Raw genomic sequence first — 20,487 nt, forward strand, 5'->3', positions numbered from 1 at the left:
ATTGGTTGTCAACAGTCAAGATCAGGAAGTGCCGGCAGCAATCTTGTGCCTCGGTAGAACCGAGGTACAAGAAACCCAAAACAAACATCACAAAATGCGAAAAGGGTCAGAGTAGACACACTCTGACCCCCTAGGCCAGCTCAGGGGGTCTCACAAGGACCCCCAGAGCCCAAATAATTATTAATATTTTTTTTAAATCACGGAATGCGCGTAAGATCTGCGCATCCTAGCGATATAAAAAAAAGAAACGCGGTCTCCCACTGTAAATATGGCCAAATCACGGGGCATTATGGAAAAAAAATTGTGGGGGGGTCCCAATCCCCCCACACTCCTGCCGGGGACTGCCACCCTCTGGGGTTCTTACTTAATATATGCAGGGAGCTCACGAGGCACTCAGCAGCCCCGTGGCTCACGGGGCCCCCGCAGCCCTGGGGACGCCACCACCCGGGGCTTGTTTTAATTGGGTGGGAAGACTCTCAGGCCCCCCCAGGCCCGGGACCGCCACCCCTGGGGCTTTTAAAAATTATGTAGGGGGGCTCTCAGGCCCCCCTCCCCATTAACAAAAAATAGAATATTTAAAAGGCTGACCCCGGGGGATGGGGTCCCCGATGCCTTGAGGTGGCCTGAGGATGGGGGCTATGCAGCCCCCCTCCATAAAAAAATTGGCCACGGGAGGGGGGCCCCTTTCCCGTAAAAAAGTTGAAAAAATGTATAAGTTAAGGGAAGGGGGGCCACACAGCCCCCCTTTAATTATTATTATTTTTTTAAAAAGACGCAATTGTACCTAGGCCCCGCCCCCTTAGAAACACACTCTGCAAACGCACCCTCTGGCGCATTTAAAATTGGGGAATTAATTCCCCTTCAATACTAGGTGTCCTGCGTGCCAACTAGCCCACCAGGTACTTCTAGTAAGCGCCACAGGTCTGCGTTGCAGAGAGGTGCTCCAGGCCACGCCCATTTTTACACCTCTCTACAACGCAGCCTTGTGACGCTTACTGGAGGCACCTGGTGGGCTAGTTGGACCCCAGGGACTCCCAGGCCCCCCCAGCCCCGGGGACCACCACTCCTTCAGCTAATTCAAATTAGGTGTGGTGAGCTCTGAGGCCCCTCCAGCCCCGGGGACCACCACGACCCCAGTGCTTCTTACAAATGTGGGAGGGGGCCCCTCCTGGAGCCTTGTACAGGCCCTGGGGACCGCCACCCCCTAGGGCCGGCTCCTGCAGTGTCCTCGGGTGCCCACCCCATGGACACTGCTGTTTGCAATGGCAGGGCGTGAGCCTAGCGGCTCCCACCCTGCCATTGCAAACAGCTTTGCTTCATTTAAGTGAATGCAGGTTTCCCTGCTCTAGCTTCAATGAATCAATGCAGATTGCTTTACCATATGGGGAGCAGCATGTTAGCTGCTCCCCATATGGAAAAGTAATGCCGGATCCCGCAGGAGGCGGGGAGCAGGCGGGTCCGTGGTGGGATTGGGGACCCCCCATGGTCCTCCAGGGTGAGGGCCAGTCCTGGGGGATGGGGTCCCCGGGGCTACCAGTGGCCCAGGAGGGGTGCCACACAGCCTCCCTCCCATTAACCAAAAATGTTTTTTTTAAAAAGGCTGGCTCCGGGGGATGGTGTCCCCGGGGCCTTGAAGTGGCATGAGGAGGGAGCTATGCAGCCCCCTCCATAAAAAAATTGGCGACGGGAGGGGGGCCATGCGGCCCCCTTCCCGTAAAAAAGTTGAAAAGATTTAAATTTGGGGGTCAGGCCCGGGGGGATGGGGTCCCCAGGGCCCAAAAAACAGTAAAGGGAAGGGGGGACACACAGCCTCCATTTCAATTTTCTTTTTTTTTTAAGACGCAATCGTACCTAGGCCCCGCCCCCTCAGAAACACCTCTGCAAACGCGTCCTGTGACGAGTTTTAAATTGGGGAATTAATTCACCTTCAATACTAGGGGTCCCTGGGGGCTGACTAGAGCTGCTCCAGACCACGCCCATTTTTACACCTCTCTGCAACACAGCCTTGTGGCGCTTACTGGATTGCCTGGTGGGCTAGTTGGACCCCAGGGACCTCCACGATTTAAAGAGACCTAATTTCCTAACTTAAAACGCGCAACGGGCGCTTTTGCACAGTGGTGAAGGGAGGGGGTGGGCCTGAGTTCACTTGTTTGCAAACACGCCCTGTGGCGCGGTTTAAGTTGGGGAATTAATTCCTTGTCAATACTGAGGGTCTCTGGGGGCCAACTAGCACACCAGGTACCTCTAGTAAGCGGCATGGAGCTGCATTGCAGAGTGTTGTAAAAAGGGGCATGGCCTCTGTACACCTCTCTGCAATGCAGCCTCCTGCTCATACTGGAGGGACCTGGTGGGCTAGTTGGCCCGCAGGGACCCACAGGATTGAGGACCGCAGAAACACCGGTCTAATCACACATCGTTTACGATTCCCGACCCACTCGGATGTTCGTAATTTCAACGGGGACGCTCAGAATTTCCTCACGATATTCGATACGTTGAGTGATCCTCAGTGCCGAACGCTCCCGGATCCACCTTTTGTACCATGCCGGAACGCCCGATTTAGGAGTCAAAGAAGCATCGTTATCTTTCATGTGTAAATTAAATACTACAACGCTTCATGCACAACAACAACAATACAAACACCAATCACTCAGAGTCAGCGTCAATGCATGCCATCATTACCTGTTCTGAAGCGGCAGTCCGTCTCAGCTCGGAAAGGAGGAGAGCTATAGTAATGTAACACATACAAACAAGATAAGTAAATGAGTAAAAAAAGAAAGTAACAAGTTGAAAGCCTACTTGTCAGGAAAGTAGAGATTGTCCTCAAACTCTGGTGGTTCACCCAGAAGTAGGTCATATAACACACTACTTCTATGACCTAAGTCGCTGTCATCATCTTCCTGCTGTGCTACTTCATGTATGGTGTAATCCAGTGGTATAAGGTGCTGATTCCTTTTGATCATGGTTAACCTCTCCACGTTTTAGGTCGAGAGACTGGTCCTTTCACTGTTACAATGGCACCAGCAGCACTGAAAACATGCTCAGAAGAAATACTTGCAACAGGGTAAACTAGATAGTTCATCACCAGCCTGCTAAGCACTGGCCTATGGCCCCTTTTCCAAAACCAATACATCAATGGGTTTTGATGAAGACATCTGTTGGGTCATCCAGATATGCCTGGACCATTCGCTCAATGCTCGGGTGTGCTCCTCTTTGCTCTGCCTCTTTTGCCTTTGCATCAGCACTAGACCTAACAAGCCCTTGACGTAGATACCATTCATGAGCCAATTTTATTGGGGCTGATGATCCTGTTCTTGCTGTTGTTTATGCTGTTCTTGGTGTTGTTGGTGGTTTTGACTGTTGTGTGCTAATCACACTGCCCTCAGGCTCTGAAGTTGAACTTGATGCCGGCGACGCCAGCTGACCTGCAGTACTTGTCGTGGGCTGGAGTAGCGGGCCTCTAATTCGTAGCTGTTCTTATTCTAAGCAACTGCCTTCTGCAGCTATCCAAGTTTTTTACTTGGAAACATCCACTTCTGAAAAAGTAATCAATGTGTTAGTGTTCAGTACTGGTTCATACCTTGGATCCAGAATTGTGGCAGTAATTTAATGTTTGGATGATAAAATATCTCTTTGCACTTATGTTTGTTCAGATAAGTGAAGGGTTTAGCTCCCCACCAACTCATATGCTTTTTTTCCTCCACAGCTGTGTACATTGCAGACACCACCTTCAGCTGTTCCTGTAGCATGTGCAACAATGGGATCCAGGCTTTAAAAGAGTGGCTAAAATTTGTACAGATTCTTCTACAGGTGGTCAGTAAGTTGCTGACTCTGTCTTCTTTTTTCAAAAGCCTTAAACAATAATGTTAATGCAGTGTGCCAAACACAGGACCAAGAAATAGCCCCATCGTACATGGCCCTAACAATATTACTGCCATTGTCCATGGCAACAAAACCAATGTTAAGCCCTTTTGGGTGCAGCCATTCAAAGACCGTGCTGTGAAACTCTTCCAAAATGTTTGCAGAAGTATGAGATTTCTCCATGGCGAACAGGGCTACAGTTGCATGTTTCTGGTTGGCATTACAAATGTCATCAGTGTCAACACCTGCAGATATGTTTTCTCTGACCTCGACACATGATATCCAGTGTGCAATGATGCTCATTTAATCAGTGGCTTGGCAACTGGTTCACATGTCTGTTGTCAGGTGGATAGTGTGAACAGCACTCTGCTGTAAAGCTTGTCCATGCAATTCCAGCATGTCGTGATGTGGTGCTGTAACAAAATAGGACTGGCTGGGAACCTTGCATTTTGAACAGATAGCTGTCAGAAATTCAATTAAATCCACCCCTTTCATAAAAGAAAAAGGGATAAGGTCCATCGCTAACATATTAGCCAGCTTTGCATTGTACAAACATGCCCTTGGGTGTTTGCTTTCGTATTGCCCCTTGACCTAAACATGCTGACAATGGTAGCTTGGATTTTTTTCTTTTCTGGTGCCATTGATGAGGGTGACATCTTCTTGATGCCAGACGTTGTTAGGTTCAACACACATTTTGCTGCAGTACTCTCTTGCCTGGGACCCCTTGGTGTCTCAGCCTGACTCTTACTCTTGTGCCACTGTGATGTTGCTGATGTGGATTGGGTCGGTACCACTCCACTGCTGGGGACAGGGCGGCTTTGTGTACCAGAGAAAATGTCTCCCTCTCGTTCACCTTCCACCTTGATCGAATCTTCTAGTCCTTCATCCCCGCAAAAACAATGGGTGCAGTTAATTGGCTGCTAAGGTGCGCCTCACACTGGATCAAATGGTGTCTTTTCAGATGGGTTGTTTGGCCTCTGGTACTATAGTTTGTACCAAGCTTACCCCGACTAACACCTTGTCAACAAATGGAGATTATAGCAAAATTAACCTCCTTCATGTTAACCGAAAAGAAGTCCCAAACTGGGAAACTGAACTTTCGGGATCTGCTAGTGCCACTTTCAGTGCCAGATGAACTGGTAGATGGTCATGGAATTTGACTCTCTGCAGTACCTACTTCTACTGCAGTGGTTGTGATTCTTGAAGGTCGCTGCCAGGCCTTTGCAAATGCATATATGGAAGCTGGAGGTGGTGTTGATGTTATCTGTGTTGGTGGTATCCGTTCCACATCCCTCACAGCAATTTGAGATGGGGTAATGTCGTTCTCCACTGGGGCGGGACTAATGTCCATGAGGACTGGCTCGTCATCATCATCATCCTCCTCTTTTATATCTACCTCCATAACTCTAAGGCTTTCTGCAACACTAATTTTCCCTAGCCTTGTCTCATGGTGTTTCTCACTCTGAGACTGAGAGGGAGGCTTCCAAGTGGCATCTGGATAATCAGAAGGAGGACTTGCAGAAGAACTCAATGGACTAACCCTCCTTTTCCTTGCTGGAGATCTGGAAGACAATGGATCTTCTGAAAGAGTGACTTGCTCTGCTTCTTCCTCTGCAGGAAGCTTGATTTCCTGAACTGCCCCTACTTCAGGGGCAACAACTACTATTGTGGTCGGTGGTTGTGGCTGTTATTGTCCACTTATCTGATTTTCGAGCATTGATTGGGTACTACTTTGCAATAGCAATAAGTCAATTTCAAAGTCACTGCTTGTTGGCATTGTCGTGATTAGACTGGCTGCCGCTGCAACAGATATGGGCTTGGGCCTTGGTTGGTGGGATGGGTCCACTGATGCAGGGGTGCTGCTCCCAGCATGCTCCCTAGACACCGCGGCTGCAGGTTCAACTTTTTGTTTCCCAAAAAAAGATCTTGCACACCAGTCTTGGTAAGGGGCAGTTCCTTCTTTTTACTGGCAACTTTCTTGCTACTGGTACTGGAGGACCTGGTACCTTTCTTTGGGGCCATCTTCTTATGATTTCAGCAGTATGCAGTGGCACAAGTTTAAGAGATGTCTGTGGTCACATGTCACATGATGTTGTGCGCAGCAGACTTCTGTCTGGCAGGCATGAGTAATTGCCCGTCCAGTGCTTTGACTTTATAGATCAAGGTAAGGGCTATATTGGTTATGTTTTAAAGGTTTGATTTACAATGTACTGTTACCAAAGACTGTGCAAAGCTGGTATTCTATGCTGAACTTTTAGCAAGGTATGGGTATCTTCATCTCCCCCAACAGAGGCTGGCTGGTTGCAATCAACGAGAGTTATTGCTAAGTTTGATATTTTGGATCGAATAAAAAAGAGATATGAATGTTGTACTCCTTTTCTGTCGAGGTGTGGTGAATGGTTGGGTAATCTGATTTTCTTTTTTTTAAATGGTCCGATGATCAAGCCTTCACCTGACTCAGCTGGTTATAGTCCCCTCTGTGTTGGCAGGAGGACATGGAAAAAGGTCTGTGGTTGAATGAAGGAGGCAGTCTCTCAACAGAATCTAACAGCACTTTTTTGTGGAGACTTCACCTTGTTTTCCCTTTTTCCAGGGTATGAGGTTTGAAAACCCAGGGTTGGTATCGTTAGATAAAGGGTGTAAACAAAACAAAAGAGGACAAAAAAAGAAAGTGAAGACAGACAATGAAGGCCTATGTCAAAAGCACACTGACTGCCTTCACAAAATGGTTGCCAGCCACATGGCCAGGCCTCCAAATCTACAAGAAAGTGAAGACAGACAATGCATGCCTATGGCAAAAGCAGACTGACTGCATTCACAAAGTGGCCTGCCAGCACAATGGCCAGGCCACAACAACAAGAAAGGAAAGGCAGACAATGCAGGCTTTTGGCAAAAGCACACAGGCTGCCTTCACAAAATGTCCGCCAGCCACATGGCCAGACCACCACAGCAACAAGAAAGGGAAGTCAGACAATGTATGCCTATGGGAAAAGCACACTGGCTGCCTACACAAAATGGCCGCCAGCCACATGGCCAGGCCACAACAAGAAAAAGTAAGCCAAGAGGAACAAAGGAAAGACATGCAGACCTATGCCAAAAGCAGCACACTACGTACCATCAGAAAATGGCCACCAGCCACATGGTCAGTCTCAGCAAGCAGGAGGCCTGGAAAACAATGAACTCAAGCAGGCCTATATGGCCAGACAAAGGAGGCATGCTAAACAACACAGCTTTAATGCAACAATGCAAAACAAAAATCCACAGGGCTAAAAAAGGTTTCTAAGTTACACGAAAACCACACCACACACATCCAACAAAGGCATTTATTTAACACACACAAAAAAGAGAAATACTCCTCAAATAAACATTTAGCAATTCAATCCAATGACATCCATGCCCTAAATGTTGTTTAAATTCAACAGACACCACAGAAACAGTTGTTTCATGAACCCATGAGTATCTCTGGGCCTACCGGCTGAAAGGCTTATTGCCAGACTGTTAGGCTAGTGATTTAAATAAATATTGCAAATTAATTTCAAAAGTTAGAGAAAATTCTGTGAACTGTGCAACATGTTTGCTTTATAAAAGATGAAAAATGACTAACAAAGAAACAACTAGGCTCCTACTGAAATACAGGCTACCCACCACAATACTTTTTTTAAAAAATGATGAAAAGATAAACAAAATGTGGGAACAATGCCCCAATAAAGCAAACAACACCAATTGTCCAACTTACTTGTGAAAACTCAGATTCAAAAGTCCTCAAATCCAATGATATATGATGCAGCAGCCACAAAGTGTGATCCTTTCAGCTCCAAATCCAAATGAAAAGCGCACAGGAGATGGACAAAGCACTGGGAGGAGCCAGCTGAACAGGAACAAGAAGTTGGAGACTCCTCATACAAAAAAGTAAAAAAAGAAAAAGGACTCCTTCCACAAAAAAAAGTACAGCCAAATGTCAATCTAAGGAGTTTTTTAAATCCGAATCACCATTTCGAGAAGGTTTTGATGCCACTCGAGAGAGATTCTTCTCCAGATTGCACATTCTGCATGTTCGGGATCGCAATCTTCGTAACTTCCGCTGGCGAGCCCGAATGACGTGATCGCGATCATACATTTTCACTTGAATGTGCAGCCACATACTAAATCTTGTGGCGCTCGCGAATAGATGGGAAAACTCGCCGGCAAACGCAGGCATCCCGGTAAGTTACTTCCCAGCACAGTAAAACACATTTTGAGAGTGGAAACACACACAAATCTCTGCTCCGCTGCAGAGCGCAGAGTCTCTGGGTTCTATGCGGAATGCAGAACTACCAAAAATCTGCAAACTCATCAAGCAGAGCGGATCTTATGCCAAGGGTTACTAACACCAAGAGTGAAGTATTCAGGGGTAGGATCTATTCTGCTCTCAGTTAATTTTAAGAGGAACTATCAAACAGTATCATTATCCGATGTTCAGATGCAGGGAATACAATTCCTGGTCATACATTGAGTAACTCTGATACCTATATTTAGGAGCAGCACATGTACCTATCTTGACACGATACTGTGACCAATTTACAACCACCCTAGACCGGCAGCATTGGGAATTGAGGTAAACTTAATTGATACTAATGATGCACTTGACTGGTTTAGTTTCATATAGCATCCACATGAAGCCCTGAATGTCCTCTTTTATATTGTAATGTTTGGTTAAGATGGAATGTAAATGATCATTGCTTTCCACCTACTGTGCTAAAACCCATATACGTATGTATGTATTCGACTATGGAATCTTTGTAATATAGGGTTATGAAATGTATCTCTCTAATCAAATTGACGATGTACCAGCAAAATGTCCTTAAACAAAAGTGTCATTACATCTGATTATACTCCCTTAATTGAAATGCTTTTTTTATGTAACAAATCAGTTTTGATGTTGCCCTCGTTTAAAATATATTTACACATGTTGGGTCGACGCAATGCTTATATATGCTTATATCAAAAGAATCGCCTAAATAACTCTAAGGTTTGAAGTATGATAACATCATTAGAGCTATCTTTATAGGTATTACCATGTTATTGTCTGTTTTTATAAGTGTTTTTGTTGTGTCACAAAGGTGTAATGAACGTTTGTATATAGTATAGATTTGTAACTGTAAATATTTTTATTTCAGATTACAACCTTTTCTATACAGATCCCAATTGACATCAGTCCTGAAGATGGTTTCTGCCATTGTTTTTTAGGAAACCGAAACGTCGACCTTTCATCGTATCCCTGTCTTGTTTTATTCAGTTTGATTTGGGATAGGTGTCCTTAGGTTCTGTTGAGTCACTTATTAATTTACTTGTGTGTGTACCCACAAGCCTAAGTATTTTTGTTTTTTCACTTATCTGTATATGAAACGACTTATTCAAACGACTCTTTGATAAAAACGCAGGGGCATATTATCAAGGGGGTTTATCTCCGCTTTTTTGGCTTTAAAAGCCAAGAAAACGGAGATAAAATTATCTCCCTATTACCTAACTGTCTCTAACACCAGTTAGCGACAGCTAGTAGGAGATAGCAACCATCTTGGGCCCCACTTCGCATGTCAGTGATATTTATCACTAATGACATGCAAAGTGGGTGTGCCAAGATGTTAGCGACTGAAAACAGCCGCTAACATCGCTATCTCCTATTACCAACTTTTGGAGATATTTGCGCTAAGCGCGAATATCTCCAAAAGCTAACACCTGCCCTGAGCAGTTCTTAGCCTTGTTATCCAATGGGAGGTGGATAACATGGCTAAGAGCATTAGCTAGGTAATGCATGAATATCGCTGACTTTTCAGCGATATTCATGCATTTGCGGCGATTTTTATCGCAGTTGCGATAAACCTTGGTAATACCAAGGTTTATTTGCGGTAAAAATCGCCGCAGCTCAGCGGTAAATTTTTGCCTCTAACCAAGCAATAGCGATAGTTATCGCTATTGCTTGGTAATATGCCCCGCAATTTTTCTAATACACATTTGTGTCTATTGTTCATATGTTGTCTATATGTATTGACCTAATAGAGGCCCTATATCCAACCAAAAATCACTGTGCTTAATCGATTGTTGATAAGTAATATTGATTTATCCTTTACTTTGAATTATCAAATATTTTCAAAACAAATTCCCTTGAAGGCATCTTTACCTTTCTACTTAATTACCCAACCCCTCAAGGGTATTCTGGGTCGCTCAATTTTTGTTGATCAGGGTGTCACTTTGACACCCTGTTGCACCCCTCAATTGTGTATGGGTCCACATGTATGTCTGCAACATGGCACTGATGGAAAAGCAAAATAAAATGCTTTTTCAAGGGTTTTCATTATTTACCTCCAACTTCTAGTTGGTGGTAAATAACAAATCCTTAACTGAGGAATGCACTAACTTGAATGCTTCCTACATCCTGGATTTCGTATTTTACCGAATCAGTATGTTAAGAATTCGGTATTTTACCAAATCCTTAAATTACCGATTCGGTAAAATACTGAATCCTTAAAAAATGACACCTACATCTGGAAAGCCCAATACCGGTTGGTAACGGCCGTTACTGACCGGTATTGGGCGACCTACATCTGGCCCTCAGTCTCCAATTGCTCTTCCCACTGCAGCAGGCCGGGCAGGTTGAAAGAAAGACCTAAACCCATCAACTTTAAAGTTTGCCCCAGTATCTTACGTTTTCTGTAGCGTTATTATATCGTGAGATTTAATAAGATCATGCCATAAGGGGTCATCTCTGTCTGATCTAAGTCCTGCAATATTCCAACTAATAATACTACAGGTTCCTCAAGTTTCACCTCCAGTATCGATATTGACAGGACCCTTTGTGCATGGGGCAGCATTACCACCCACCTTTTTGATCAGTCAATCATTCTCATCAAGTTGTGCTAGAGGAAGGAATCTTTTTGTCCGTCCCATCAGCCGTCTGCGACAGACAATGGGCCAGATGTGAAGGTAGGCTTGACTCCCTAATTCTGTTCTTTAGACCAGGCACGGCACTTCTTCTAATGAAGTAGCATGTTAAGGGATGAGGACATCCCCAAATATCCCCCCCTTGCTTAATCCTCTCCTCTTATAGGGTTTTTTACAGGGGGGTAGAAGAAAGCCAATGGAAGTGCTCTAATTTCCCCTCATGCACGGTGGAGGAATCCCAAAACAACCTGTCTGCGACACCCTGTTTATTAAAATTGACTATGATACAATAACAAGGGACCTGTGTTGGCCTGCTTCCAACCCAAGACACCCTCCTTGCCATTTTAATATGTGCCGAGATCTCAGATTGGCCTGTACAATATTGATCACACCAGTGTTTTGATTTTCAAATAAGGGCCATCATTGATTCACTGTTGGGGTCCCTAACAGGAGGTACCCCAACAAGAACCGCAACCAAGGGGGTGGCTTCAGGTGGAAGATTAATTCTACTGCCTTTATGGCTTACATTCTTACTTTGGGGTGTACACTTCTCAGTACCTATCACCATCATGTCAGTAGGTAATAAATTATCTGCACCACAAATATTTATACAAGACTTCGCTGAGTTTAGGTTTCCCCCACTTCAACATCAAAAACAGATTTTAACCCTCTTTCTACAGGTAAATGTAGTTGGTTACCTAGGTCTCTCTCTTGGGGGTTAATACTTCTACAGGGGATTAGGTAACAAACCTACTTTAGGAATAACTGCAGTACGGTGCTTTATGTCCATTAAAAAGGAGGCCAACCTCTCACATTTCTTCTTGAGGTCCCCAACACATGTATTAAGAGTGTCAATAATATATTTGGTGATAACCATTAATATGGACTCAAACCTCTCACTAGAAATCTCCTCTATCTGCGTCCAAAGAGTCAGTTCAAAGTTTCCATCCAGCTCAAACAGCGGTTTAGAGAAACCTTTTTTACATGCTTTTGCAATTTACCAGTTTTCCTGTTAAAGCCCTTTTTCTCCTCAGGAGCCCCTTTTAAACCTGCTACAGGTCTGGCAGTAACACAAGAGGGAGAATCCACAACAGCAATGTCTGGCAAAACAGTCTCAGGGATTTAAGCTTGACTCTGTGTGCTTGAGGCATTAATCAGAAACAGGTTTGACTTGTGCCCAGCCCCAGCTCTTTTGCAGCATTAGCAATCCCTTTTTTCAGGACTCCCACAGCTGAAGTCAAATATAAAATTATTGAGGGAGTCTTTCTAGGTACTTTGACCTTTAGACCCTCCATTTCCACATTACCCACATGTTTGCGCTTACCCATTTGGCAGATGTTAGGGGGGGGCAGCCCAGCCTCTGTCAGGCGGCTGACGGGCGCTGACAGGCCCACCCTTGGCCTGGTCTTCGGCTGCGCGTGGGCCACACTTCGGGAGGGCCGTGCCGGTTAAGAGGGCCTTGGGCGCCCTCTGGTGATGTCACAGGCATGCGGCACAAAGGGTCTCCTGGGTAGTGTAGGCAACAGCCCAGCCATTCTACCCACGGCTGTTTTCAGCGGTGCAGTGGCACAGCGAAACTTCCTGCTGGCCCCAGAGAGATGCAGCAGATGCAGGCTGGGGGGTAAGTGATGGCCGTCCCCTCACAACAGGCTCTGACTGTGTGTGAGCATGTCCCGCGCTGTGGAAGGTCCGCACTGGTTAAGAGGGCCTCTGGCGCCCTCCGGTGATGTCACAGGCCTGCGCCACACAGGGCCTCCTGGGTAGTGTAGGCAACAGCCCAGTCATTCTCCCCACGGCTGTTTTCGGTGGCGCGGCGGCACAGCAAAAGTTCCTGTTGGCCCCAGAGAGATGCAGCAGATGCAGGCTAGAGGGTAAGTGATGGCCATCCCCTCACGGCAGGCTCTGACTGTGTATGAGCACGTCCCACGCTGTGGGAGTGCCGCTCCAGTTAAGAGGGCCTCTGGAGCTCCCGGTGATGTCACAGGCCTGCGCCACGCAAAGGCTCCTGGGTAGTGTAGGCAACAGCCCCGCCATTCTCACCTCGGCTGTTTTCGGTGGCGCAGCAGCGCGGCGGTGTGGCGAAAGTCCCTGCTGGCCCCAGAGAGATGCAGCAGATGCGGCTAGAGGGAAAGTGATGGACGTTCCCCTCACGGCAGGCTCTGACTGTGTGTGAGCATGCCTTATCGATCAGCAATGCCATGGTCATGATGTTTGTTATTGTTCCAACAGATTTTGAAAGGCCAGTCTGATTTAGGGGAATAAGTGATCTTTCTTCGGCCCAGAGTTGGAGCTCTTCTAGGAATATTCCTGCAAAAAATATTGCATCGTCGTCCAAGAGAACTACTAAGCAGCAATTTTTGGGTCGGGATTTCTCTCCTGATTTAACAATTTGGGAAATTATTGAGGCCCTCCAGGAAGGTAGTAGTAAGCTAGAATACCTTATTTCAGTGAACAGAGGGCTGAGTGCTGTGGCCCAGTGATCTGTATTATGCTTGTATAGGACCGGAGTAATTTTGCTGGGTCCTGGGGCCCCTTCTCGCCTGCGCTCTCCTATTTGGTGTTTAGTTTCTTCAATATAGTCGCTAGAGTGTGGGGCTCCAGGTGTATTGTCCTCTGCTTCTTGGAGAGCTATGGTACTCTCTCCTTCCTGTCGGGTTTCAGGGATTTTTAGACTCTGCCCCTTGGAGCACTTATGTACTACGGCGAGTCTATATGTTCTGACCTCTAAAACATGTAAAAATTGGATAATCCCTTATTGACGTATTAAACTTTACTGAAAGCCATAGCATATGGTGTAGAAACTACACTCATGACATGGAAAGTAAAATGTCACCAGTGGACTGCAGCAATTCATTAGTGTGATAAAGAAAACATGGCTTCATGTCTACCAATATAGCCTGACTGCTGTAGTTTAAACCTCCAGTGGGACCTGTCCAAATAACCCTTTTTGCCTGGGAACAAAGCTCAAATTTAAACATATATGTAACTCCAGGTAGTCCTTGGAGTGCAAAAAATAGTGTGTATGATATTTAAAATTTGGACATAGAAATGTATTGTTACAATGTCCCTGCAGTAACAAGTCCCCAAATGCTATGTCCAGTAGGGAAGCTCTGGCTGTCCTCTGTATTTGTGACTGAATAGAACTCCAGACAACCCTGCCTGCACTAGGCAGAGTCGAATTTGTACATCACAAGTGTGGACCACACATAAGTGCTCCCCCCCAAAGAAAAATATGCCTGTTTCATGCTCGGTGTCCTAAATTATGTTTTTTTCCAAAGTCAATTTTCAACTAGCTTCATGCTACAAAGAAGCCTTTCAATTTATTTGTTTTGATTTATTGAAAACAGCTTAATATGTGACCGGTAATCTTAACCAAAAGGCTGGTGCTCTACTGCTAAATTTGCATTTCAATTTCTTACTGTAAATGTCTTTGGACAAAATGTGGTGTCAATCTTTGATATATTTGGCATGTTCTTGTGATGGATAATCAAGAAAAACATCAGAACATATTTTGGTGATCTGTGCATCATACTAACTCCAGGTGGCATTAATAAAAACACTTGTTAATGTAGTAATGTTTTATCAATGTTCAATGTTACCATTTAAAGGGCAAGTGGGGGGGCAAGCCTAGTGTGTTTTTAAATGATGTGTTGGTCTTCTACTGCCCATTACAAAGGAGCATAACCCATGTTAGACCTGTCAGGCTTAGAGTGATCTTCCCCACAATTTTCTGCCTTCACCCGGTGATTTTGCTGAATTAGTTTTCCTTGACTTACACCTGAGTGGCATATTTAATTTACTTATTAGTCCCTAGTACACTGCTATACTTTATACCCAGGGCCTCCAACTTATATGCTATTATTAGGCATGCAGCACTTATTGTGCCCCTGACTAAAGTAACCCCTTGAAACATGTCCCATAACTTCTTCCTGTTGCAATACTTTCTCTTCTATCTTTACTCTAAATTTTGATTGCTACTCCTCAAGTGCTGCTACTTTCTCATACTTTTCCCCCAAATTCAGTAGGTCTATTTTTAGCATCTCATCCTATTTTCACCATCACTTCCTCCAGTTGGGAGAATTCCGCTTTCACTTCTCTCACCAAATTTACTGATAGACTTTTAAGCATCCCCTTTGACCAGGATTTATACACATTCCATACTATGTTCAAGGGGACAGATGTCATATTCCAAGCGAAAAACCACTCCGTACCACACAACAACTTTGCTACTATGCCCTATTGGAACAAAATCCTTCTATTAATTGTCCACCTCCTTGCCCCATATATGTCCTTCAATTCAACAATTAAAATCACTGCTGCTTGGTCTGCAGGATGAATGGAGAGATGTTTTATCCCTACCACTTTTTTTCACTTCTTTCCTATCCATGAACAAATAGTTTAATCTGAAATATTGACCATTCTTTTTGCTGTGAAAAGTGTAGTCCCTATAATCCCCTTTTAATCTGGTTAAAACGTTGCAAAAATTATACATTTCCAGCACATCCAGCAAATATGCCCTCATCTTTGGGGAATTATTCTGGTTCCATGCCGAATATCTGTCAAGATTATTATCTAATAAGACCGTAAAATCCTAAAATAATGGGGGCGTTATAGTCAACCAAACTAGAGAAAAATTGTGCCAAATGGGAGACATCATCGATTTTCGGACCATGGTAACTCACTAACGTATAGAGACTTTTATGTACTCTGATTTCAGCAATGAGCCAGCACCCTCCCTTATCCGCGTTATACCAAACCAGCTCCACTTCGGATTTTGCTTTAAAGCTAGAGCTATACCAATTCGTCAGTAACTACTCCATTCTCCACCCATTTTTGTTTTAAAAAAAGTCCATACATTTCTGTTTCCTAAAGTGAATTTCCTGTAATTTAATTATTTTTGATTTCTGCTCTTTTAAGTACTTCAATATAGTTTGCTGCCTTTTTAACCCTCAGCGCATTTTTTTTAACCCTCAGGCCATCCACGTTCCAACATAGTTTTGCAAGAACCTGTGTCTCACTTAAGTTTCCTTGCCCCTCTGCACTCATCTTTTGCCATAAGATTGCTGCTCCCACTTGATGCTTACCTTTTGTGTTTATTTGACTTGAGGACTCAAAACATGTTATAATTTTTCCCCATGCTCCCCGCTACCTTGGCTTCCTCTCGGTATCCCTCCCAACTCTGAAATAAGCTTATCCATTGCCTATTGAGCTCATACCCGAGGGAGAGTTGATAATCTCCTCCGCCTCACCCATTTATTTTACCAAAATCCCCCCCTTGCTTGTACTATGAAATTATCCACATCTTCATGGTCGAAAAAAGTATGCATTTTATTTTGCCATATAACTTTCAGGATGGTGTGGGACCTAGGATGTAAACTAGCCTCTAGCCCGCTCAACTCTTCCATTCTGTTTCCCAACTCCACTGTCTAGAACCAGTCTCTTTGGAGATATCTGACTTTATCTTAAAAGTGGACCCCAATGCTTGCAATGATTTTTCATTCAAAGCTAAACTTAACAGTTTCTCCTTCACAGTGTAGGAGAGAAAGTTTACCAGAATCTTTCAATGTGTTTTCCACCACGGTTGTCACTCTTGGTTTCTCCCTCAAGATTTGTCAAGCTGTTGTCCTGTGGAAAAGTACTTTTCACTAACTTTGTCACAAAGGATTTAATATATGCCCCTCGATTCCTTCAGCAACCCCCAGGATTCTGACATTGTTCCTCCGTCCATTGTTCTCCAAATTTTCTAGTTTTCCAGATAGAAACTTCTTTCTTTGTTGTAAATGTACTACCTCTTGCATGTTTTCTTGGAACGCTATCTGGAGGCCTTGCATCCCACTTTCCAAATCTCAGATGCATTGTGGTTAGCTCCGAATTTTCACATCTAGGCAGGAGCAGGTCACCTGTGTCTCTTTTTGATTTGCCTCGGAAATCGAAAAACAGAGTGCATGATTGACATTCTTACAGATCCTTCGAAGCAGAGCGGGATATCCAGATGGGGGCAGCTATTAGATGATGGGCAGAAACTAACTTGGGACTATTGGAGTAACAAGATTGAAGGGAGGATCTCCAGGTTTAAAATCTACCAAGTGAATGTGTGGCATAGGAGTCAGAGTTGGACAAGAGCTGAACCTAGCCAAATGGTAATTGACCTTCAAGACCATTCGGATATGAAGGAGGAAGTGGCACAGTGGTACCAGTATCTAATTACAAAAGCGGGTGACAATTTTATTTGCTTGGGATGGATACTTACCGTACGCAGAGTTGGAAGAGTTATGACAAGTATCTTTACCTGCACTTTACTCAGTAGTTAAATCTGCTAAAATAAGGAAAAAAAATGTTTTACCCTCGATAGAGTTTATTGCACATCGAAACATTAGGCGAAAATAAGGGGAAGTGGCAATTCCAAATGTAAGGAGTGTAGTAGGAATGAGACCGAGGATATGCAAATGTTCACAACCTGCTCAAATTTAAGAGAGTTCTAGATTGCCGTAGATGAGACCATTTCTCACTCACTGGTTACCACCATGAAGGAAAGCACTGCTGTAATCATGCTTGGGATAAGGAAGCCAAATTTGAGGGGTTCTTGTCTACATGTAAAGCAAAGAAGTGTTTCACTTAATTTTGATTGCGAAAATGAAAATATGAAATCCATGGACTCAAGCCTCCCCACCTTCTTAGCATGCCTGAAAGTGATTTGCGGTCTTCTTCAAGGAGATTGATAGATGGAGGAATAAAAGGAATAATGTTGGTGACTTTTGGGACTTATTGAAGATCTAATAAACAAAAAGAAAAAAAAATCCATGTCCCATGCTCGCGATTGCAGCCTAAGTGCAGTTTCAAACTGCCAATTAGATTTGAAAATATAACTCCCATGCCAGGCTTTAAACTCACCTTTTATTGCATGTCCCCTTAAGGTAGCCCCTAGTTAGCCCATGAGCAAGAGTGCATTGTAAGTAGCTCCATTTGCAATTAAATAGGCTTTTCTCTGCCTTCACACAAAGGACTTGTTACCCCTGCATTGTTTATGCAGGCAGCTTGGAGCCAAGGCAAGGGACGCAGGAACCTTCCAACATTTCAAATGGAACTTCTCCTACCTTAAAGGTAGGACCAGAAATAAAAACAGGGTCCTTAGTTAATTTCAATTCAATAAATCTTTATTCGATCTTAAAATGATCATAGAAGCACAGGTTAAATTATTAGACATTTTTGTCCTAAAATACCAATGTATGTGCATTGCAATAAATATAACCAGTAACAACCCAGCAAATCATCAAACACAGTAATTAATTTTAAAATGTAATACAGGGCCATCAGCATAAAAAGGAGCACTGATTGACTTAGGGGAGGTAGCCTGTGTGCTTCCTGGTTCCGGCGGAGAGAGGACGAGGGACAACTTAGGTGAGACGGCTGAGTTGAGATGTCACAAGGAGGAAAGTGTTTTTTTGTTGTTGTAATTCCAGCCCCGCAGTCCCCACTGACCCCTTTGATCCCGTTCCCTTCCAGCCACTACTGATCATGTACCTCCCAGATAATGGAAACCAGCTGATTACAGGAGATTGCCTTGTTATTCCACACAAATGTGCTATTTGTGACCATATTTTATATTGAAAGGGCGGTCTATTTTGTTTTATTTTGATCTATTACTTCATAATACTATCAGTGTTTTTCTCTTTGCAGCAAAAAGCATTGTGACATACAATGTTTTTTTTCTGCTGCTAAAGGGAACTAGTATATTGAAAAGTAAATTAAGCAGAATATCACCGAGGTGCCCTGTTAAATATTGTATGGATGTGCTACTTTGCTTCTTTTTTCTTTTACACTAGTTGGTAACACGTCGTGTACATTTCTACTGAAAGAAATACTATGTATTTCATTTTGCTGCTGCAAATCAGACCTGATGAAAAGTGGCATGCACTTGAGATATTCCATGACTTCATTTTCACAGGAATGCTTGCTAAGTTATCTTTTATCACATGATATAGATGGCATTGCCAGTTTATAAGTTTAAAATAAAATAGTATTTGTACCTATTTCCGTCAATTGACGATCTCCATAGACTGAATGTATCTTCTTTCATCTTGGACTAACCGTAATAATCAGCTTTAAGAACGTTGTTCATTCCATTAGTAGAGTGTTTCCTGCTTTTCGGATTTGAAAACAATTGCCCATCCATACATTTGTGGGATGTGTCTTCCTTCATAAAACTCGATGCTGGTAAGTGTGAAGTCATCTGTATGTCAGTCATAATTTCCTTTGCTTTGCCCCTACTGTGTCAATCTCCCTTAAATGTCCTTAAAATGAGCAAAATATAAAGACTCCTTCGACTTTCATATCTCTTCAGCTTTACTTTACCTACCGTCGTTTGCACTTTACAACCATTTCTGTTGATGCACATGCAAATTCACACATGGATATGGTGACCAGCGGCCTTAGCTTGTGAAGCACCAACTATCAGTTCCAGCACTTTGCCTGATTTAAGACTTTAGGGCTAAATGGTGTTGTGGAAATAGATCAGGATTTATGCTACCTATTGACTACCTGCTTAGACATATCTCTCTTTACCATTGTCCATATTTTTGCACACATTCTCTCAAAAAATATGACATGCTAATTATGCAAAGCTGTGATTTCCTGCTAACATGCATGCATGCGAACACCTGGATGGGTAAAAAGTTCTTTACTCCAGTCTGGCGAACCACTTCTGGTACAACTTTGGTTTGTACAAAGTCGGTTGTACAAACCGACTTTTGAACTGGGTACCAGGGTTGAGTATGAGCTCAACATCCGTAATTCAGCGTAGTGCTGCATTGCATTACTTTGCGTCGAGAGGCGTTCCATGGCGGGAGTTTGGGTGTTCCTATGCATCCACCCATGGATTTTGATGCAGTCCCTGATTTACTAACATGAGTAAACCTGGCATTGTGAAAAAATGCTATGTCTCCCTGAACCAGGACCAATGAGGAGAAATAGCTTCAACTTTCTATGCGTGCTGAATTCCAAGGCACTCAGAGAAAGAGAAAGAAATACTCTAAGGATTGTTTTTGTGCAGGAAGGTATACAATTCTGCCTGTAAAGCAGGCCAGGATTCCTGTGTTAGCACTAAGCAGCACACAGTGTCCCCGCGCTAGTAAACAGCAGAAATGCAACATATCTTTGTAAATATGGCACATTTCTGCTGTCTCCCTTTCTGGCAAAGCAGCACAACAACTTTGTTTGCTGCTCTCTGTTGTGTGAAATGTTAGTAAATCAGGCCCTTAATCTAAAGAAAAACAAAATTAAAGTGACCTTATGTAGTGTAATTGGTGCTAATGGAAAACATTCCATTACCTTCGGTTGGAGTTTCCGCTATATAAATCTGCAAAAAAAAGAGTCACCGCTTAACGCAATTAGCATGCTGCTGGTGGGTTGTCATTTAGATTCTTCGTGGGCGCTGCAGTATATGGGTCAGAAGGTCCTGGTGCTCTGTGAAGAACGCTGGTTGATTCAAGAGTTCTTGATTAGTCATCTTGGAGTCCTTAGTCCTGACATATTTCTCTAATCTCAATTTCTTACTCTTCATCTCAGACCCTGAAAAGCTCCAATGGGGTCCTTTTTGCAGTATCTAATGAGAGACAGGCACTGCTATCCACTCCTCACTCGCATCTTTCACATGAGAAAGGGAAAATTGCAATTCTTCCTGCCTTTAAACTGAACTGTGGTCTTCTGCTATTG

This window comes from Lissotriton vulgaris, chromosome 1_1 (genome assembly GCF_964263255.1).
Source record: "Lissotriton vulgaris chromosome 1_1, aLisVul1.2, whole genome shotgun sequence".
NCBI classification, from domain to species: Eukaryota; Metazoa; Chordata; class Amphibia; order Caudata; family Salamandridae; genus Lissotriton; species Lissotriton vulgaris.